Source organism: Hibiscus syriacus, unplaced genomic scaffold, assembly GCF_006381635.1.
Source record: "Hibiscus syriacus cultivar Baekdansim isolate YM2019G1 unplaced genomic scaffold, ASM638163v2 tig00004013_pilon, whole genome shotgun sequence".
NCBI classification, from domain to species: Eukaryota; Viridiplantae; Streptophyta; class Magnoliopsida; order Malvales; family Malvaceae; genus Hibiscus; species Hibiscus syriacus.
Window position 1 is genome coordinate 1,584,033 of NW_024061992.1, and position 24,671 is coordinate 1,608,703.

The window sequence follows — 24,671 nt, forward strand, 5'->3', positions numbered from 1 at the left end:
ATATTTTTTATTAAGTCCCATAATTGATTATTCATATGTTCTAAATTTGTCTTTTCCGTTAAAAGATCGACGGTCTTCTAAGTTGGATGTTAATTTGTTGACTGAGATATAATTAAATCTTATCCTAGAACCGTTTGAGTTGTATTTTGTTGATCGACTCTCTATTTACATTATATCGTCAAGCCATTGTTTGAAACTTTATGCTCTCAAGCCATTGTTTGAAACTTTATGTCGTCAAGTCAATGCTTGAAAATAACGGTAGTGACAGTAGACATCATTAAAATATGATTTTATCATGTCCGAGTCAACAGGTTAACGTATAGCTCAAACGATTGTCAATTTTTTAACCGAAAATGATGAGTTTGGAACATATGAATAGTCGAATGACCATTTTGTAACTTTTAATAATTGGAGGCTCAACAAAATAGTGTTCCATAATTAGTGTATCATTTTATAATTTTAATAATCGAAGACTCAACAAAACATCATCATATAATTGAAGGACCGTTTGTGTACTTTACCCTTCTTGATTTTACCTCACATTTTATAAGACTTCTAGGATTTAAAGAATACAATACCAACGCAAATCAAAGGGATTGTTATTATCATTTTAAGTCCTGAGTCATACATATAAAGATATATCATTGATTGTCAAATAGTTTATATTTACAACACTGTCGTGATTGTCAAATATGAACATTCGTTGTTATGCGCAATCAATCATTTCGTCTTTTACAAGTAACCTTGAAGAAAATATAAAAGCTACCACTTCTTAATCATTGGCAAAGTGAATAATTATCGGTATAAGATGTGAAAAGCAAGCCTATAGGTGATAACAGACCTCAGGAACTTCATCGTGAGGGCAGTGACTGGCTGGGCTGATCTGGTAGTACGGAGCTTCGGGAACTTGTTTTTTCACCTGAAGACCCCAGAGAGGCTTTACCCAGGGGTCTTCTTTTCCGTACATGAGACAGATGGGCACATTGTTCATACGACACCTAAATATGACAAAAAAAAGGAACACGGTCGATAACTCAGAGCAGATGGCTATGTTTTCCACATAGAATACATGGATTTAGCTATACAAAGTTAAAGAATTTTCGTACTACCCACCTTGATAAAGCCTCCCCGAAAGACAGCTCTCCTTGAGAAGCAAACATAATGGAAGCAAACGATGCAGCAGCAGCAGCAGGGTGTTGTGTTGCCTCAAGAAAACGAGAAAAGATTTTATCAACATTTATAGAATGATCTGCATAAACCTGTCTAAGCATATCAGGAGCACTTATTTTTCGCCAACTGAAACCGAAAGGCGGAAAAAAAAAGTTAAGAACAAGCAAGAAGTGATTTCAAGTAAAGAAACCGAAGAAAACAATTGCGCAATCAGTCTTATCTTTTTCCCTACTGAAAACCTCAAATACGATAATTACTGACATCTATTCGTTTAAAATGCACATTTCTAAACATTTAACGGTGATGGGATGTTAATTTACATTGGTGAGAAGGTCATATCATGTGATAATAAGGAGAAAGAACTTGCACAAATTCTGTCAGCTTCCTTACATTTTCCGGTAGAGGAAACTTTCCAGACCATGAAAATAACCTCGCTAGCCTTGGAGATTTTATTGGTTTAGGAAAAAAATCCCCAAAAAGGGGTTGCATTAAGTAGTGTAACACCTTTCACTAATTCAGGATTGCATGCTGCAAGGTACAGAGCAACAAATCCTCCAAGTGAGTTCCCGACAATGTAAACCGGTTCCCCAATGACCTGTGAGAGAAAGAGCTTATGTTAATACGCCGCCTTTGCATTTCATTTATCTGAAACTAAAGAGTTAAACAATTACAAATTCATAACCCTAAAGCCAAGTTAGCTAGAATTCCTCACTATCTTTTTGTTGAAGGCTAAAGCAAGTCGGAACTCGGAAGTTGGTAAAGTGTCAATGCAGAACGCTCGCAACCTTAAGAGATAGATACTTGGTGGATCTCTTTTCCCAATTTGTAACACCCATAGCCCCTAAACATCTAAGAATACGAGCTATAAATATCACATCAAACTGACTAACGATCACTATTCACAGTTGCTTAAAATTTTATTTCTTTTAAAACATTCCTAATTTCAACTTTTAAAACTATTTTAACTACTATATATTCAGGCACACCAAAATACTAATAAACTAAACTAGTCAAATTAAATAGTCATAATTTACTATTACAGATCATCTAGTCATAATTGATAAAACAAGTTGATAACATAAATATACATGCCACTACTAGTCAAAAGAAACATCGGTGATGTCTTACTGATACTGGTATTATAGATGATCTGTACACGATACTTGGGAGGCTCCTCACAAAACGTCAATGTCTCAATCAAAACCTAGCTAAGTATAACTTAGTGAGACAATAATACTAAATGTGAGAACAATTAAATAAAATATAGCAATATATAAAATCATTAAAAATAAAACAGAAAAAATTTTCAGAACGTTCAAACCGAATATCTGATGCTGAACTTTATCAGAAACCTAAAAAGAATCATCTGACGATTTTCACAAAATCATAATAAATCAGATCGGACAAAATGATCAATCAACATTCATTTATAGTTAGACACTTTTCAGAAATATCATATTTCATTTTTATAGCCCAAAGTATATTTAAGAAAATATGAGGTACGTGAGTCAGACGAGTGTGCGCAACACAGATCTCAGTGCCATCATCAGAATTAGAACAGATAAGCACACACATAGCTATCACATCAGAAATAACAATATGCACACAAAGTGCATTCAGATCAGAATATATATACTAGTGCACTCCGATACACCATAATATATCAAAATCAGAATAATTAACTCGATCGGATAATTGGACTAAAGGTAATACCATTTCATTTTAAAATTGTTATGAAGTGATTGTCTTAGGGTTTAACAAGATCACTTCCAATGATTTTAAAATGAAGGGATATCCAACTAAGAGAGATCCTAAAAAATATCTCACCTAAAATTTGGGAACGAGGGAAAAAATAATGTTCGTCTATTTAAATTCACCACTAAAGGATCGTTAGAATGTATAAAAGGTCTGATATCGACGTCTTTAAATCATCGAACATCCTTATTCTTTCTAAAGGACTAATAATGTATAATTAATTTATTTTGTTAACTTATTTATTGCGTGCGTTTAAAATATGGCTTAACAACGAATTTATGAATGAAATGATGACATTTCTTTGTTTCTATTGGAAAATGAACTTATTGCTTTAAGGCATGAGATACCCTTTTATGTCGATAGGAAATAATTATACGTCATATTTTTCCTTTCCTAAATGACTAATTTTTATGTTTTTAAAAGGTATCTTAAATTATATTATATTCAAATTCTTAAATTTCATTGTAAATACAACTAATTAATCGATTAGGTACTTATTTATGGCGTTGTGGGGTGCTAACCCTTCCCCATGCTACTCCTGAACTCAATTCTTTGGTACCCAGATTTTTAAATATTGTTAAAATTAAATTTTATTAAAATAACAAAATCATTTTGGGTGCTAAATCACACCCTAATCAAAGATTGGTGGCGACTCAACGAATCGTTTGTTTTTACCATTTTAAATGAGAATCCAATATTAGTCGAGGGTGCCTTTTTTAGAACCCCCAATTTTATCAATTTTTAAGAACGCTTCCATAGCTTGGCAACTCAGGTGGGGACGTTTAGAGAGTTAGACCATTAGTCAATTAATTAGTTGTCTTTGCAATGAAAATTACAAATTCGTCCTACTTTAATTTGTGATCCCTTGTGTGATTAGAATAAATTTGTGTTTATAATTTGATTAAATAATGTTAAAGGAATTGAGAACTAGGTTTCATGTTGCTTACTTTGTCTTGTGTTTGCTTTTCCTCACTCACTGCACAGTTACATTTTCATGACATTGAGCTAAAACCCTGCTCTGTCCCATTTCAGTGGGAGTGAGAAGCTACTTTATTGTGCGTATAGGATAGTAGATCGCTCCTAGGGCACATGCCTTATAGTCATGGTGCTGGTATTCACCTCCGTGTAAACATAGGGAGGTGTGTCACCTTGAATTGAACTAGATCCAAATAAGCATGTGATGAGCTAGGATTAAGGGTCTGATAGCCTAAAGGGGCATCGACAAGGAAAATTTGAGTATATCTTACTCTAGAGACAAACCGATCATATAGTGAGCCCATGACTTAAACCTAAGTAGAGCTTAATCTAACCTTAGAAGTCTGTGAAGAGAGTACACAAGGAAAATATTTTATGTGTCATTAAATTTGCTAGAATAATTTTACTTTCTGAATAAATGCATGAGAACTAGAAATCATGTGGTTATGATTTTTATGATGAACAAAGCATGAGGGTAGAAATCATGTTTGGGTTGGATATATTGAATCATGATTTGGTAGCTAACATGGGAGAGTATGTTTTATCAATAAGCATTATTATGCTTGATTGATTACGTCATGTATACTAATTGATTTTCCTTTGCTTTTTTATATTTATTTTACACTTCATCATCCATGTCATGGTGTTAATCCATTTTCGATGTCTATATAAAAGGCTAGTAATATGGAATGAAGGGTCTAAAAGGAGGTAGAAAACAATGCAAATGTTCTAAGGTGATGACCAGATGTTGATACACTACATTCAAGAAAGCTTAATAGGTTCGACCTCCGATGGTATCATCAGTTGAGTAAGACCCACAACCAGTCATGGAAAGACCTAGCCAAAGCATTTATAGAGTAATACAAACATGTAAAAGATATCAGACCTAACTGAATTATGCTACCATTATGGAAGAAAGTTCAAATAAAAGTTTTAGGCAGTATGTCTAGAGATGGAGGGACATGGTTGTACAAGTTCACCCCCGCTTGAGGAAGTGGAAACCAACATGCTTTTGTGAACACATCACATGCTCACATTCTAAGGAACTTGATAGATAATTCTTCAAGAGTTTTGCTGATTTATTCACTTCAAGGGAGATTATAGAAATGGTAATCGAGAGTGGAAGACTCGATTAAGATTAATTTGCCAAGAAGCCACCACTAAGAGGAAAAATGAGGTTAATGATGCAAGTAACTACCAGTCAAGAGGTTCTAACAATATCATTGTGTCTCGACCTTAGGCATCAGGATCATCTACATAAAATATCGCTAGGGAGGAATCAAGGGGTCCAAGACAAGAAAAGGAAAAGCTTCAGTTCTACCAAATCTCTATGATCTACAAAGAACTATTTAATGAGCTATATGATAGAAATGTAGTGTCACATATCACATATCACCTATGTAACCCCTGTATCCCAAATGGTACGATACTAAGTTTCACTATGAATACCACTCAGAGGTCCTAAGACACTCAATTGAAAATTACAATGCTTTCAAGAAGATCGTTCAAAGGTTAAGGAAAAATAATGTTATAAATTTTGGTGGTATTAAGCAACCAAATGTGGCTCAGAACCCCTTGCCTAATTAGCGGCTGCTAAATACCATACTTAAGTGCAAGTATACACCAATGCCCAAGTAATAAGTGGTAACTCAAAGAGCTACGATTATCGTATCCACAGGAAACAAAGTGTTCTTCATTAGAGTCTAAGATGTAAAGAAATTATTGGTTTGTAAAAGATGCTATTTAAGTGAAATAAAAATCAGAGTATGAGAAACCAGGTCATGCTACAACACTTGTAAAGTCCTAAAGTTGGGTCTGGTAGTTAGGGTCGATTTTTGGATTTCTGATAAAAAGGAAGAAAAACTTATAAAATTCATATTTTGGTTTTAAAAATATTTTGGAAATGTTTTAAGTGAGTTTAGATGATTAATTTTAATTAAGAAAGTTTAATTAAATGATTTGGTGACTAAATGACGGGATAAAAATTATAATTTCGGTGATCATTTTGTAAATTTTCAAAATGTCCAAATTCTATGAAACAATTATACCAAGGCTTATGTTTAGAGTTTCCCCTCTTAAATTAAAATGTTTTAATTTTCCCTTTTTACCATTTTCCATTTAAATTTAATTTAATATAAATTATATTTCCTTTTTTTACTTGTTTTCATTCACGTGTCTTTTATTTTCTTCTCATTTTGAATTTTAGTAACTTCCTTCATTTTCTCTCACTTTTTCCCAAACAATCTGATCAATTCTTTCTCTTTTTCTTCTTGATTTCTAAATTAGTTCCCTTTTTTATCATTTTCCATTTAAATTTAATTTAATATAAATTATATTTCCTTTTTTACTTGTTTTCATTCACGTGCTTTTTATTTTCTTCTTATTTTGCATTTTAGTAACTTCCCGTAACTTCCTTCATTTTCTCTCGTTTTTCCCAAACAACTGATCAATTCTTTCTCTTTCTCTTCTTGATTTCTAAATTAACTCATCTCAATCTTGATTTTAATTCTCAAGTTTCTCTTCTCTTCTCTTTTTGTTTTTAAAGCTTGATCATAATGGAGTTCCATCGATGATCTCAATTTCAATATATTTTCCAGTAAGGTAAGGATCTTTTCCTTGGTTTTCTTTCAACCTTCGAGGGAAAGTGACTAAGTGTTAATGATTTTATTGAATTGTTGATTTAATTGAAATGATTTCTAAGATTTCAATTGATTTTTGGAGCTAATTAATGTGTTGATTTATTGAATTGATTTTGAGGTTTTATTAATGAAATGTAATTGTTTTTGGAGTGATTATAATCATATTAAATCATTTTTTCGATTGCAAATGATTTGAATGTTTATTTCTTGAAAAAAATGTTGAATTTTGGTATTTTACGGAATCCGAGAATTTAGGTTTGTAAATGTTGATTGGTACGGTTCTAGTTGAGTTAGATATTGATTATAGTTTTTTATTAGCTTTTAGTGTGGATATTCATGTGATTCGTTTTGGAGCTTCCGGAGTGATATTTCGGTAAGGTTTTCAGTGTTTTTGACGTTTGCACTCTCTTTTAGAAACAAAGGATTATGCTTTGTTTTAGATTAGATTTTGATGTTTTAATTTACTTTGCAAGGTTCTTATTGTGTTTTTGGTTGAGGAAACTTGTGCTTAGAGGTTGGTGAACATTGAGGTAGTGTTTGGAAGTGTTTTCAGTTTTCGGACATCAAGGTGAGTGACTCTCATTCTTATAAAATGAACATGATTCAAGGTTGAGGGTTATGTAATGTTTCATTTGTTAATTATGATATATTGTGTTATTTGGTTAATAATACTGATGGAATATGAATTATGTTGATTTACATATGATGCCACTTATGTTGGAAATGAGAACGTGAATTGTAAATGTGATGTGTTACAAACGATGCATAAGATTTTGTAAAGGATTTGTGAAAATCTATATATATTATGAATATGAATTGGATGAGCTGAACTTTCTCAATGTCCAAATATGTGGGCTGATCATGACAACTAAATTCGTAAGTGTGTTTCAAAATGTATTTGAAACAATATGTGAAAATTATGCATCATTGACAACCGTTGTTGGTGAATTGGATTAATTGGCTATTGTTCTTAGTAAGACCTTTGGATATGAAAGGAATGCCTAGGAAAGAGTACTCTATGTGCTTTGTATTAGTGTGTGATTTGGGATTATATGGGGTTTGGATGGTACGTTGAGCTTTGTCCCGAGAAGATACGGGGTAAGGTTGGGCATTGAGTTTGCTCCGTAAATCTTGGTTTTGGATCTATGTGAGCCTGTAAGCAAAACGAGAGTTGTATGGAGTCAGTTTATCCAATGAGTGAGTTGTGTTTTGAACAAAAGCTGTAACACTCCCAACTCGTATCCGATCAACTTTTCAAAACGTTTACTTTTACAAAATCTCATAAAATTTAAAACTTTTATTAAAAGAACAATACCATAATTTACATAGATGGTATCAAAATGATTACAAAATCGATCAGAGCATTTATGATTTAAACTGTAATTACATGCCAATATAATTATTATAATAAAATGACATATTGTTTTAAATCACTTATGATCTAATCACTTTAAAGGAGATGCTTCCTTCCTAAACCTTAACTCTGGTCTTCCTATTTCTTGGTACCTACATGTAAACCACTTACACGCTAAGTCACAGACTTAGTAGGCATAATAGAATATGTAACAATGAATTCATGAAACATGCATTACTATCATTCCATCGTGACATTACAATTTGCAAGTATCTATTAAACTATAACATATATGATCATTGCATACACATATGAAACCTAACTTCTTATAAGAGTTTCAATTCAATTTATCTTTAGATGCCAATGTACATTATTGAGAACAAGAGGTACGTAAGTACACTGAGGTTGTGCACAAATGCTGTCACCACAACTCAAATAAATTCCCACTAGGGGCACTTAAAATTTGTCCCGAAGGATAACTTTGTCCCGAAGAACCACTATGTCCCGAAGGACCACTATATCCGGAAGGACCACTATGTCCTGAAGCACCAGTTATAACCCTCGACTCTTGGCATGCCAATTATACCTACAACTCTCATATCATATAACATGGGCTTAAATATGAATACCTGTTAAATTTTCAAATCACTTCTCATATAAACAAATCACATGTACATATATGACCATTTATCTTTTCATACATAACTTGTAACTATTCTCTTATAGTTGCATTCATCACATATTAATCATATTAAAGCATGTATAAATTATGCACATACTCATTATAATCATAACATATGCATGTACATGAATATGAAATCATGAACTCAACTATAGGAAATAGACTTATCACAAGTCTTATTTCCATAAAACAATATCTATACTAACTATGGTATGCACTCACCTTAGTCTTTCTTAATCCCAAATTCACTTCTATAATTCTATCTCTTTGGATCGATCCTGACTCTGTGGTCGTTCCGGAACTTGTTTGTGCTCAATATCTACACGAATATAATCTAATGAATATTGGGATTTAAAATACTCAAAAAGTATTCTTACTAATTTAAATTAAATAAAATACTAATATAAACTTTTCTAACTTAAATAGTATCGGTACTATAAGCAAAGTACCGATACTTCTATTCTGGGGTAACGATACCCCCTAGGTATCGATACCAAAATTAGATTCGATGTTTTCTGGTATCGATACCCTTAACCTAGTATCGATACTACTATACTATGGTACCGCTACTACCTTCCCATGTATCGATACCCTTTGAATATCTTTACCAAATTCAGACCTATGGTATCGATATTGTTCGACCTAGTATCGATACATCTATATCAAATATCCCTATTTTCCTCTTGAAGTATTGGTACTAGATGAAACAATATCGATACCCAAACCCAGATTTTCACATTTTAAACCCAAAAATTCACTCCTATCAACTCAAACACTTCATGTCTTAGTCCCTTTCCTATTCTTAACTCAAATACACATACTTCAATCCATTTGTACTCGTCTAACACATCTTTACCTTCAAAATTCTATCCTCTATATGAAAATCAAGAATCATGTCAAATTTTCAACATGTTCTAATTTCAATTCTATCACTTCATATCTCTTAATTCAACTATTGACAAATCAAATTTAGTTTCAAATTCCACTTATCAACTATTTTCCAAGATTTCACTTATTCCTCTATTATCTTTAATCCTTCTTAACTCTCTTATCTTTTGATTTTAAGATAACTTAAGCTTTCCTTAAGCTTAAGTATAATCTAAAGAATTTAAACCGAACTTAAATTCAATAAATAATCACTTAGCAAGAAACTCACCTTTTCAATTAGCTATCACGACTGAAGAAGAAGAAGAGTTCTCTGGAGACTTTCTATTCATCCTTCATTTCCCACGTGGTGCTAATATAACCCCTCTCAAATTAATTATCTTGCTATCAAATAACCATTTTGCCCTTCTATTCTTCTTTCTTTGATATTTATTCCTATACAAAATTTTCAATATAAGTCCTTGAACTATTCAATTTATCTAATTTGGTAACTAATTCTAAAGTTTTTTAATTTGGTCACTAACCCGGTGTTAAGGATGTTACAAATCTCCCCTTATGAAAATTCACCCTCGAATTTTCATTGCACAAATAGATGGGGGTATTGATTCCTCATGTCCTCTTCACCCTCCCACGTTGCTTCCTTTATCTTGTGATTTCTCCACAATACTTTGACCAATGAAATCGTCTTGTTCCTTAATTGTTTCACCTCGTGAGCTAATATTTAAATTGGTTTTTCCTCATAAGTCAGATCAGCTTGAACCTCTATCTCTTCTGGTGTCACAATATGGGAGGGATCGGATCTATATCTCCAAAGCATTGAAACGTGGAAGACATCATAAATCTTCTCCAATTCGGGTGACAAGGCTAATTGATATGCCACTGGTCCCACCCTCTTAACGATCTAATAAGGTCCAATGAACCTGGGACTAAGCTTCTATTTTCATCCAAACCTCAAGACCTTTTTCCAAGGAGATACTTTTAAAAACACTTTATCTCCAATTTGATATTCTATTCTATTTATTTCCTCTTTAGATCCACATATGATTTCTGTCTATCAGCTGCTGCTTTCAGATTGTTCTGAATCAGTTAAACTTTTTCTTCCACTTCCTGAATCAACTCAGCACTGAGAACTTCTCGATCCCTAAGCTCGTACCAGTTCAAGGGCATACGACACTTCCTCCCATATAGAGCCTCATATGGAGCCATTTTGATGCTTGACTGGTAACTATTTTTGTAAGCGAATTCAGCAAGTGGTAAGTTTCTTTCCCACGACCCTTTGAACTCTATTACACAGGCTCTCAACATATCTTCCAGAATTTAGATAGTTCTCTCGGATTGTCCATCAGTCTGAGGATGAAACGTTGTGCTAAAGTTCAATCGAGTTCCTAACGCTCCATGCAAAGTCTTCCAAAACTGTGATGTGAATCTAGGATCTCGATCAGAAACAATGCAAACAGGTACACCATGTAATCATATAATCTCTCCGATATACAATTCAACATATTTATCCACTGAGAAATCAACTCGTACCCGAATAAAATGAGCTGACTTAGTCAATCTATCTATAATCACTCAGATTGAATCTCTTTTGTTCAGAGTTAAAGGCAACCCCGTCACAAAATCCATCGTTACATTATCCCATTTCCACTAAGGAATAGACATTGGTTGTAATAATTCTGATGGAACCTGATGCTCAGCTTTGACTTGTTGGCAAGTCAAACACTTGGATACGAATTTCGTAATATTTTTCTTCATTCCAGGCCACCAATATCGACTCTTTAGGCCCATATACATTTTGTTTCCTCCAGGGTGCATTGTCAATGGCCTGCTGTGAGCTTCTGTTAACATTTCCTTCTTTAACTCATCATCATCTGGAATCACTAATCTTCCTCGATAATACAAGTTCCTATCAGACTTGATCTCATAATCTTTTATCTCCTCATTCTTTACTTGTTGCAACTTCTTCAAACACTTTTCATCTTTGCTTTTTAATTTCTTAATTCGATCTAGACATGATGGCTTAAGAGTCAATTCCACACATATTGCACCATCTCTATTTAATGACAATCTGACATCTAAAGCTCGCAAGGCTGCAAACGTCTTTTGACTTAGGGAATTCGCTACTACATTTGCTTTTCCCGGATGGAAATCAATCACGACATCATAATCCTTTAGAAATTCCACCCATCTCTTCTGTCTTAAATTCAACTCTTTCTGAGTCATCAAATACTTCAAACTCTTATAATCGATATATAAATAACAACGTTCACCATACAAGTAGTGACGCCAAATCTTAAGAGCGAACACTACTGCAACCATCTCTAGATCGTGCTTTAGGTAATTCTTCTCATGCGGTTTTAATTGTCTCAAAGCATAAGCCACCACTTTGCCTTCTTACATCGATACACATCTCAAACCATTATGGGATACATCACTATAAAACACAAAATTCTTGCCAGACTCAGGTTGAACTAATACTAGAGCTTCTGTCAAAATGTTCTTTAACATTTCAAAACTCTCTTGGCATTCCAGAGTCCAAGCGAATTTTACATCTTTCCTCATCAGCCTAGTTAAGGGTAAGGCTATCATCGAAATGTTTTTAACGAATCTTCAATAATAACCAGCTAACCCTAGAAAACTTTAAACTTCCGACACATTCTTTGGAATTTCCCACTCCAGAATAGCTTTAATCTTTTGAGGATCCACCCGAATTCCTTCTGCAGAAATTACATGTCCAAGGAATGTCACTTCGTTCAACCAGAATTCACATTTAGATAATTTAGCATATAGCTTCTTATTTAATAAAATTAGCAAAACTATATTCAAATGCGTACTATGCTCTTCTTCCGACTTTGAATACACCAATGTATCATCAATGAATGACACTACGAATTGATCCAAATAGGGTTGAAATATTCCGTTCATCAGGTCCATGAAAGCAGCCAGTGCATTTGTATCTCCAAACAACATCACAATAAACTCATAGTGACCATACCTCATTCTAATACCGTCTTTGGAATATATTACTCTTGAATCTTTAATTGATGATATCCCGACCGCAAATCAATCTTGGAGAACACAGAAGCTCCCTTCAACTGATCAAGCAAATCGTCAATTCTAGGGAATGGATACTTATTATTAATAGTCACTTTATTGAGATGTCTATAATCAATGCAGAGACGCATGAAACCATTTTTCTTCTTAACAACCAAAACTGGAGCTCCCCAAGGTAATACACTTGGTCTAATAAACCCTTTGTCCAACACTTCCTGTAATTAAATCTTTAATTCTTGCAACTATTTTAGAACCATCCTGTATGGTGCCATTGCAATGGGTGCTGTTCCCGGCATTATCTCAATCTGAATTTCCACCTCTCTATCCAGAGGTAAACTTGGCAACTCTACAGGAAATATATCGAGGAACCCTTTGACTATGAGAATTTCTTTAATCCCTTTCTCATTGGTTCTAATATCCATCACATTAACAATGAACCACTGACATCCCTATAGCAGTAACTTTTTTGTTGACATCACCGATATTACATTTGCCAATGGATTCCATCATTCACTAAATACAATAACTTCCACACCTTCTGAACTTATCAACGTTACCCTCTTTAGTCTACAATCAACATTAGCATGGTAATGATATAACCAATCCATTCCCATTATCACTTCGAATTCGTCAAAAGGTAATTCCATCAGATTAGCAGGGAATTAAATTCCCTGAATCCGTATAGGACACCCTCGACACACTTTATTTACCCGAGCACTTTGCCCTAACGGATTAGTCACAATCACATCATTTCTAGTACCTTCTAACTGAATTTTCAATTCCCTCACCAATGTTCTACTAATGTAAGAATAGGTAGAACCTGAATAAATCAATACTAAAACACTCTTATCATACAATTGAAAAATACCTACTATAATCTTTGGGTCATCTCGATCTTCATTGGTCTTGAGATTATACACTCGAGTAGTGGAGCGTATTTCTTGTTGAGTAGAGGGTTCTGGCTGACTTCTTCCTCTACCTCTACCCCTTCCCCTCTGAGTCATAGAAGCAAACCTCTTCTCCTGTGCAGACTCCCCGGCTATCATTGGACAGTCCCGGATAAAATGTCGGTGTCCCCACATTTAAAGCAAGCTCCAGAAATCATTCTATAAATTCTTGAATGATTCTTTCCACAATGTGGACACTGTCTGAATTGGCCCTAGTTAGATTTCCCAGTTCTAGATCCCACAGACTGAGTTTGTATAACTTTCATCGGATTCGATCCTCTAGCGGATGATGCAACTGACTCTGATATCGCATGGGGTCGAGAACTAACATCTCTGCCCCTTTTTGTTGGTGCAAACTCGAAGAAGCACCCGTTCTTTTATACGTCTGTGCTCCTTGATCTCGAAACCTTTCATTCTGAGCTCTTTCCATAGCTTTGGCACGGTTAACTATTTCTTGGAACGAGGACAAGTTCAACATAATCAACATCTCTTTCAATCAAGGACACAATCCCTCTATGAACCATTCACAAGTATCATTTTCTATCGGAATAAATCCGGTAGTAAAGCGGATCAACTTGTTGAACTCACACTCATATTCATACACTGTGTGATTCCATTGCTTCAGATTCATAAACTCTTGCTTCATCTGTAAGATAAACTGATCTCCTATATACTTATGCTTGAATTCCTCTAAAAACAAGGACCAAGTTACCTGATCACTAGTCATCCTCAGTCTAACATTGGTCCACCAAATTCTCGCTTGCCCTCGGGGCAAGGAGACCACTCCATCCAGCTTCTCCGAATCGGAACAATGAAGTCCCTCAAGCATGATTTTCACATCATTGAGCCAAATGTCTACAGCAACAGGACGTTCTTCGACTTCACCTCTAAATTCTGGAGCTCCTAAACCCTTCAACTCTTTCGCAACATTCATTCTCTGAGTTGAAGAGGCATGAGGTTGGAAACGCGCCAAGACAACGTCCTGAAAAATATTTTGATCACCTACAGGCACTCCAAAAAGTGCCTATTCTTCACCTTGCCTGGCCAGGACAGGTGAATTACTACTCTCAGCGGGCCTTCATCTCCCGCTTTACTTCGAGAACTATCATGTCCGGACATCTAATAAGACATAACCATATCATTCTATTAGCAAAACATCATACTCACTATTCTATCAGATCAGAAGTTCTCTCTATTTTGTTGGCATGTATATATTTAAAATCATTATAAACTTCAGTTTATGCCTAGAACCGGCTAAACCATATCTCTGATACCATTAAATGTAATACCCAACCCGTATTCGACCGGATACGAATCCAATGTGTCATAATGACTTTTCAAACGTTTACTTTGACAAAATCTCATAAAATTTAAAACTTTTGTACCATAATTTACATAGATGCTATCAAAATGATTACAAAATCGATCAGAGCATTTATGATTTAAACTATAATTAAATGCCAACATAATTATTACAATAAAATGACATACAGTTTTAAATCACTTATGATCTGATCGCTTCAAAGGAAATGCTGCCTTCCTAAACCTTAACTCTGGGCTTCTTATTTCTTGGTACCTACGTGTAAACCACTTACACGCTAAGTCACAGACTTAGTGAGGCATAATAGAATATGTAATAAGAAATTCATGAAACATGCACTACTATCATTCCATCGTGACATTACAATTTGTAAGTATCTATTAAACTATAACATATATGATCATGGCATGCACATATGAAACCTAACTTCTTATGAGAGTTTCAATTCAATTTATCTTTAGATGCCAATGTACATTATTGAGAACAAGAGGTACGTAAGTACACTGAGGTTGTGCACAAATGCTGTCACCACAACTCAAATAAATTCCCACTAGGGGCACTTAAAATTTGTCCCGAAGGACAACTTTGTCCCAAAGAACCACTATGTCCCGAAGGACCACTATGTCCAGAAGGACCACTTATAACCCTCAACTCTTGGCAGGCCAATTATACCTACAACTCTCATATCATATAACATGGGCTTAAATATGAATACCTGTTACATTTTCAAATCACTTCTTATATAAATAAATCACATGTACATATATGATCATTTATCTTTTCATACTTAATTTGGAACTATTCTCTTATAGTTACATTCATCATATATTATATCATATTAAAACATGTATAAATTATGCATATACTCATTATAATCATAACATATGCATGTACATGACTATGAAATCATGAACTCAACTATAGGAAATAGACTTATCACAAGTCTTATTTCCATAAAACAATATCTATACTAACTATGGTATGCACTCACCTTAGTCTTGCTTAATCCCAAATTCACTTATATAATTCTATCTCTTTGGATCGATCCTGACTCTGTGGTTGTTCCGAAACTTGTTTGTTCTTAATATCTACACGAATATAATCTAATGAATATTGGGATTTAAAATACACGAAAAGGATTCTTACTAATTTAAACTAAATAAAATACTAATATCAACTTTTCTAACTTAAGTAGTATCGGTACTACAAGCACAATATCGATAATTCTATTTTAGGGTACTGATACCCCCTAGGTATTGATACCAAAATTAGATTCGATGTTTTCTGGTATCGATAATCTTAACCTAGTATCGATACTACTATACTATGTTACCGATACTACCTTCCCATGTATTGATACCCTTTAAATATCTTTACCAAATTCAGACCTATGGTATCGATAGTGTTTGACCTAGTATCGATACATCTATACCAAATATCCCTCTTTTCCTCTTGAAGTATCGATACTAGATGAAGCTGTATCGATACCCAAGCCCATATTTTCACATTTTAAACCCAAAAATTCACTCCTATCAACTCAAACACTTCATGTCTTAGTCCTTTTCCTATTCTTAACTCAAATACACATACTTCAATCCATTTGTACTCATCTAACACATCTTTACCTTCAAAATTCTATTATCTATATGGAAATCAAGAATCATGTCAAATTTTCAACATGTTCTAATTTCAATTTTATCACTTCATATCTCTTAATTCAACTATTGACAAATCAAATTTAGTTTCAAATTCTACTTATCAACTATTTTCCAAGATTTCACTTATTCCTCTATTATCTTTAATCCTTCCTAACTCTCTTATCTTTTGATTTTAAGATAACTTAAGCTTTCCTTAAGCTTAAGTATCATCTAAAGAATTTAAACCAAACTTAAATTCAATAAATAATCACTTAATAAGAAACTCACCTTTTCCAATTAGCTATCATGCCTGAAGAAGAAGAAGAGTTCTCTGAAGAATTTCTATTCATCATTCATTTCCCACGTGGTGTTAATATAACCCCTCTCAAATTAATTATCTTGCTATCAAATGGCCATTTTGCCCTTCCATTCTTATTTCTTTGATATTTAGTCCTATACAAAATTTTCAATATAAGTCCTTGAACTATTCAATTTATCTACTTTGGCCAACTAATTCTGAAGTTTTTCAATTTGGTCACTAACCCGGTGTTAAGGATTTTACAAAAGCCGTTGATCTTAAAATGGAAAAATATGTATGATTATGTGATTTGCCAAGGAATGTAATTGTGCATGTGTGCTTGTGATTGCTTTTGAACTATATGGTCCTTGATGTTTGTTAATCTGGAAATCAAGTGTTTTGGAAAATATTAGCTGATCATTTAAGTATGAGATGTTGAATTATATGTGTAGAGTAAACAACAAGTTACGTATGAACATAATGGATTGATCTTTATCTCAGTTATGTACATTGCTTTGAATATTAGTCGTTCACTGGGCTTTCTAATCTCACACTCATTGTTAACATTTTTCAGATGATTAGAGTCGATTTTGGAGGTGAGGAGCTTGTCATCAGTGTGATAAAGTAAGGCTAAGGCATAAAGCTATACGTATGTGGTTTTTGAAAACTTTATGTGGGAAGTTGGGGACGTTTGGGACTTAGACCTATTATTCACTTTATTGGACTTATAATGCTGATTTTTTTTGTAATAAGTGGATATACGTTTGAGATACGATGTTGGTTTGATTTGACATTGGATTTATATGTATGAACTTGTTGCTTGAAGCATGAGATTAATCAAATGTTGATTTATACCCTTAAAGAAGTGTTTGGAGTGTTTAGTTAAGTGTAACTTGGTAAACTATACTTGATAGACTCTTAGGTTGCATGAAACAACCTTAAATGCCAAAAATGAGTAGCTGACTTGTGCTTGAAATGAACTTTTATGTAATTGTTGACTTTTGGTTCCAAATCCTTGATTAATGTGTTGACTTGTGTTATAAAGCATGTTACACTTTTGTTTTAACATGTGTGAAGTGGTTAAATAGTGTCCAAGCATGTTCCTAGCCATGATTACTTTTATGTAGGCGATTAGTTGACCAAATATGCATGTTCTTGATAAATCTACAGTTTTTCAGAAAAAGGATAGATCCCTTAGGCGAATGGATCGATCCCAAAGTTTATGTTTTGCAAAGAATCAATATATTTTCAAAAGGATCAATCCCTCGCGAAAAGGTATTTGATCCTTTTCAAGAAAGGATTTATTCCTTCGTTGTTTTGCTTGACGGGAAAATGTTAAATTGCATTCATTAAAGGTCTTAGGTGTTCTTAAATTCTAAATTGACCTCTGAATGATTATGTGAGTTCAAGTTAGCCCATAATTGATTTGATTAATTACTTAAATTTCAATATGAAAATTTGGTGAGATTTGGTTGATCGCTTCTTAAACATACTTAATTACATAATAGAACCCTCAATTTCATATCACTATTTGGTACATAAGTTTTGCATATTTATATTTTGGTCCTTAATCTTGCACGATCAATTGAGTGATTATCTGATGTCCGATTGGTATGAAATTTTGTGTGCTACTTCCTTATGACGATGTTTATGTTTGGTAACTTTAATTGGATGATTTGACTTGTTGATTTATTACATGATGTGAAATGACTAAAATACTCCTAAACGTTTAAATGCAATGTTTGCATGTTAAGAGATTTAATTTATTTGCTTCCATGAAATGTACGCTCAAGCATCTAGCTCAAACTCATGGATCGGGTATGTGACGTTACATTTATTGGTATCAGAGCCATGTTATACAAATTTTGTGTTGATTAATGATGTGTATGCTATTGTAGGCCAGGGTAAGAAACATGAACCAAATTACTACATAGTTTTAATTTTTTTGTAGGTCTTACCTTGATCACTGGTACGTTTCTCACTCTGATGTTGGTTTGTATGTGTCTGGTTAGAGCAATGAAACTATAGTGACGAGCTATTTTTGGGGCTCTGAGGTCGAGTTGTCCTGCTACTAGGGAAAATGCGACTGAGTTTAGAAGTGGTGCTAATGGACACTGCCAGTGGTTTCATAACCAAATCCTTATGTGGATGTGTTGGCTGAGGTAATTCTGGAAGCTTTGTGTCAAGCCATTCCAGTTGAGGTGCCTGTTCTTATGCAGTACCAGCTACTAGAGGGTTGTTGTTAGAGTACTTAAGACTTTTAGGAGCTAGAGAGTTTAGTGGTGTTTACGGTACTGAGCTGATAGTGGCAACGAAGTGGTTGTAGAGTGTTATCCTAGTTTTGGATCAGATGGGTTGTATTGACACTGAGAGTCTGGGTTGTGTTATGTCCTTACTTCAGGGTGACATTCATCGTTGGTGGGTTGCTTCTTGGAGAAGTGCTACTAAGGATATATTGACATAGTTGTACTTTCTAGAGGTGTTTAGGCACAATTTTCTGGGTACATAATATACGGAGGCGAGGAATAAAAAATTTATTGACTTGGTTCAGGGTCATTCGTTGATATCTGAGTATGAGGACGAGTTTGTTCGTCTGAGTAAGTATGCCTGAAATACTGTGTCGACTGAGCTTGCGAGGTGCAAGAGGTTAAAGGATGGTCTGAGGAAAGAAATTTGTGCCTACTTGGTTACTGGTACTTTTGAAGTGTTCGACGTTCTGGTAGATCAGATGAGGGATGTTGAGAGAACTTTGGGTGAACTAGTTAGGGAGTTTTCTAGAAAGAGGTTTGGTGATGCTAGTTTTTAGAGTTGTTCTACTAATAGAGGTCGAGGATCGGATCCATGTAATTCTTATCAGGGTTAGTCTGGTAGAGTTGTTGGATCGTTTAGAGGATGATAACAGTTTCCAGTTTGTTCATCTTGTGGTAAGAGTCATCCAGATGAGTATTGGCACTACTGAAGGTTTTTATGTTATGGCGACAAGGGTCATCCATTACGAGATTGTCCGAGCATAGCTGAGCCTAGAGATGGTGTACCTATTATTGCCATAGGAGGTGGTCGAGTTAGTATGCGTGGTCCGATGACTCAGGATCGTGGTATAAGCTGTGGTCATGTTTGGGTAGCTGAGATAGGTGGACATGCTAGAGTGTACGCGATTTGTGAGCCTCAGGATCATATTCCGACGGACGTGATTACATGTACTTTTCTGCTAGTCTTTTCCTTTTCTTACCTTGATAGATTTTGGTTCTACATACTCTTATAACCTTGGTAGTTTCTCTAGTCGGTTGAGTGTTCTTGTTTGTGTTAAGAGTGTGGGTTTGGTTGTAACTGGAGCTTTCGGTGACTTGTGGATCATGTATACCATAGGTGTCATTTAGTTGTTCAAGGTGAGATTGAGGTTTGCCAGAAAAGCTTCTAGGTGTGTCACCGGATTGTGAGGTTGAGTTTCGTATAAATACTTATGCTGATTCAACCCATGTGTCTATTGCGCCCTATCACATGGAACTTAAGGAGTTGAAGGACTTGAAAGTGTAGCTACAAGAGTTGTTGGATTGAGGTTTTATCTATCTGAGTATGTCTCTGTGGGGTGCTCCAGTTTTATTTATAAAGAAGAAGGGCGATATAATGCGAATGTACATTGATTATCATCAGTTAAACAAGTTGAAGATCAAGAATCGATATCCTTTACCGAGGATTAATGACTTGTTTGACCAGTTTAGGGGTGCCAAGGTGTTTTTGAAGACCAACTTGTGCTCTGGGTACTATCAGTTAAAGTTTAGTGAACCGGATGTGATGAAACAACTTTTTGAATGTGCTATGGTCATTACGAATTCTTAGTGATGCCGTTTGGTTTAACTAATACTCCAGCTGCTTTTATGGATGTGATGAACTATGTGTTTCACCCATACCTCGATCATTTCGTGGTGGTGTTTACTGACGACATCTTGGTGTATTCAACTTCTGAGGAGGATCATGATTCGCATCTCCAGGTTGTTTTGTAAGTTTTGAGGGAAAAGAAGTTGTATGCTAAGTTTTATGAGTGCAAGTTTTGGTTAGGCGAAGTGGCGTTTCTTAGTCATGTTGTTTCCACCGAGGGTATAAGGGTTTATCCGAGTAAGGTTAAGGCGATAGTTAAGTAGAAGTCACCCAGGAGTGTTGTTGAGGTTCGTAGTTTTCTCGAGTTAGCGGGGTACTATAGACGGTTTGTTAAGGGATTTTCACGGATAGTTGCTCCGTTAACTAAGTTATTGTAAAATGATGTTAAGTTTTAGTGGATGAGTGAAATACATAATAGTTTTGAGTTGTTAAAGTCAGCTTTGACAGAGGCTCCGGTGTTAGTTTAACCAGTGTTGGGAAATGATTTTGTGGTTTACAGTGATGCGTCGATTGTGGGTCTTGGGTACGTGCTGATGCAATATGAAAATGTAGTTACTTATGTGTCGAGGCAGTTGAAGCCGCATGAGCATAACTATCTTATGAACGACTTGGAGTTGGCAACATTATTGTTTGCTTTAAAGATTTGGTGACACTACTTGTTTGGTGAGAAGTGTATTCTTTACACTGATCACAAAAGTCTCAAATACCTCTTTACTCAGAAGGAGTTGAATTTGAGGTAGATGTGTTGGGTTGAGTTTTTAAAGGACTACAACTGTGTGATTGAGTACCATCCATGTAAGGCTAGCATGGTTGCTGATGCCTTAAGTTGAAAGTTGATGGGTAAGTTACATGCTTTGTTTGCTTGTTGGATTTTTCTAAGGATAAAGCATTAATAGCTGAGTTGCAAGTTAAGTCTATGTGGTCTCAACGTATTCAGGATTTGCAACAAGTGACGAGAAGTTGGAAGAGAAGTTTCAGCTAGTGCGAGATGGTGTTGGAGGTGACTTCTCGTTAAAATCTAATGGTGGTTTGTTCTTTCAAGGAGGGTCGAGGGATAAAGGATTGAGGCGTAAGATTCTCGTAGAGGCACATAGTGGACCATTTGTGATGTATCCGGATAGTACCAAGATGTTTCAGGACTTGAGTGAGTTATTTTGGTGGCTGGGTTGAATCGTGTTGTTGTTAAGTTTGTCGGACGATGTTTGGTTTGTCAGCATGATAAAGCTAAGCATCAGTGTTCTTCGGGTTTGTTGTAGTAGATTAGTATTCCTAAGTGGAAGTGAAAACGAATCACGATGGATTTTGTGATAGGTTTGCCCTTGTCACCGTCGAAGAAGAATATAATTTGAGTGATAGTTGATCGGTTTACTAAGTGTTCGTATTTTCTGTCAGTTCATACTACGTGTTCATTATAATGGTTGGATGAACTGTTCATAGCTGAGATAGTGCGGTTGCATAGAGTTCATTTGTCAATCATTTCAGATCGTGATCTGCGGTTTATGTCGAGGTTTTGGCAAAGTTTGCATAAGGCTTTGGGTTCAAAGCTTAGTTTGAGCATGAATTATCATCCGCAGATAGATGGGCAGCCTGAGCAGGTGATACATATTTTGGAGGATATACTTCAGGCGTGTGTGATTGATTTTGTTGGTTCTTGGGAACGTTATTTGTCGCTGGTAGAGTTTGCTTATAATAACAATATTTAGGCTAATATTTAGATGGCTCACTTTAAGGTGTTGTACGGGTATAAGTGTCAGACTCTTTTGTGTTAGAATGAGTTGAGTGAGAAACGTGTTGTTGGTACAGAATTGATTCAAGAGACTGAGGATAAAGTTAAGTTGATTAATGATCAAATGAAGGTTGCTTTTGATTGGCAAAAGTCGTATGACAATTTGAAGCGTCGAGAGGTTGAGTACGTTGTGGGTGACTTGGTGTTTCTTAAGGTTTTGCATTGGAAGAAGGTGTTACATTTTGGGCGTAAGGGTAGGCTTAGTCCAATGTTTTTAGGACCGTTTGAGGTGTTAGAGTGTCTTGGGCCAGTTACGTATCGTTAGAGGTTGTCGCTTAAGCTTGAGCATATTCACGACGTGTACCATGTGTCGATATTACGTAAGTATAGGTCGAATAATTCTCATGTAATTTTGGTTGATGAGGTTGAGGTTCACGAGGATCTTTCTTTTGAGAAAAAACCTGATAAGATTCTGGCTAGGGATGTAAAAGTTCTTCGGAACAAGGTCGTTCAGTTGTTAAAAGTGTTGTGGTGTAACCACGATACTAAGGAGGTGACTTGGGAAATAGAAGAGTAAATAAGAGCTCATTTTTGCATTTGTTTAGCCAAGATATATTTGGGGACGAAATTCGGGTCTGGTAGTTAGGGTCGATTTTTGGATTTTAGATAAAAATGAAGAAAAATTTATAAAATTCATATTTTGGTTTTAAAAATATTTTGGAAAGTCTTTAAGTGATTTTAGATGATTAATTTTAAATATGAAAGTTTATTTAAATGATTTGATGACTGAATTGAGGGTATTGGAAATTATAATTTTGGTGATGATTTTGTAAATTTCACAATGTCCAAAGTCTATGAATCAATTATACCAATGCTTATGTTTAGAATTTTCCCTCCTAAATTAAAATGTTTTAATTTTCCCTTTTTACCATTTTCCATCTAGATTTATTTTAATCTAAATTATATGTTCTTATTTACTTGTTTTCATTCACATGCTTGCAATTCCTTCTCATTTTGCATTTTAGTAAGTTCCCATAACTTCTCCATTTTCTCTCGTTTTCTCCCAAACAAGATAATCAATTTTTTCTCTTTTTCTTCTTGATTTCTAAATTCAGTCATCTCAATCTTGATTTTAATTCTCAAGATTCTCTTTTCTTCTCTCTTTGTTTTTAAAGCTTGATCATAATGGAGTTCCACTGATGATCTCAATTTTAATCTACTTTCCAGTAAGCTAAGGATCTTTTCCTTGGTTTTCTTTCAAGCTTCGAGATCAAGTGACTAAGTGTTAATGATTCTATTGAATTTTTGATTTAATTGAAATGATTTCTAAGATTTCAATTGATTTTCATATCTAATTAATGTGCTGATTTCTTGAATTAATTTTGATGTTTTCTTAATGAAATGGAGTTTTTTTTTGAAGTGATTATAATCATATTAAATGAATTTTTCGATTTCAAATGATTTGGATGTTGATTTCATGAAAATAATGTCAGTTTTCGGTATTTTTAGGAATCCAGGAATTTAGGTTTGTAGATGTTGATTCGTGCATTTCGGTTTGGATCTTTCGGGGTGACGTTTCGGTAAGGTGTTTTTTGTTTTCGACGTTTGTTCTCTGTTTTAGAAACAGAGGATTCTGCTTTGTTTTAGATTAGATTTTGATGTGTTAATTTACTTTGCAATGTTCTTATTATGTTTTTGGTTGAGGAAACTTGGTGTTTTGAGGTTGGTGAACGTTGAGGTAATGTTTGGAAGCGTTTTTAGTTTCCAGACAGCAAGGTGAGTGGCTCTCATTCTTAGGAAATGAACATGATTCAAGGTTGAGGTTTGTCTAGTGTTGCATTTGTTAATTCCGATATATTGTACTATTTTGGTTAATTATGATGATGGAATATGAATTATGTTGATTTAAATATGATACCACTTATGTTGGAAATGAGAATGTGAATTGTGAATGTGATATGTTGCAAATGATGCATAATATATATATATATATATTTTTTGAATGTGAATTGGATGAGCTAAACTTTCTCACTGTCCAAATATATGGGTTGATCTTGAAAACCAAATCCATAAGTGTGTTTTAAAATGTTTTTGAATCAATATGTGAAAATTATGTATCATTGACAACCGCTCTTGGTGAATTGGATTAATTGTCTACTTTTTGATAGAACCTTTGGATATGAAAGACATGCCTAGGAAAGAGTACTCTATGTGTTTTGTATTAGTGTGTGATTCGGGATTATACGGGGTTTGGATGTACTTTGAGCTTTGCTTCGAGAAGATACGAGGTAAGGTTGGGCGTTGAGTTTTCTTTGCAAATCATGGTTTTAGATCTCTGTGAGTCCGTAAGCA

General features: G+C 34.6%; 1 pseudogene; it reads right to left on the minus strand.

The window, feature by feature from the left end:
- Positions 1–716: 716 nt before the first annotated feature.
- LOC120186482 lies at positions 717–14,580 on the minus strand (annotated as a pseudogene).
- Between the last annotated feature and the right edge of the window lie 10,091 nt (positions 14,581–24,671).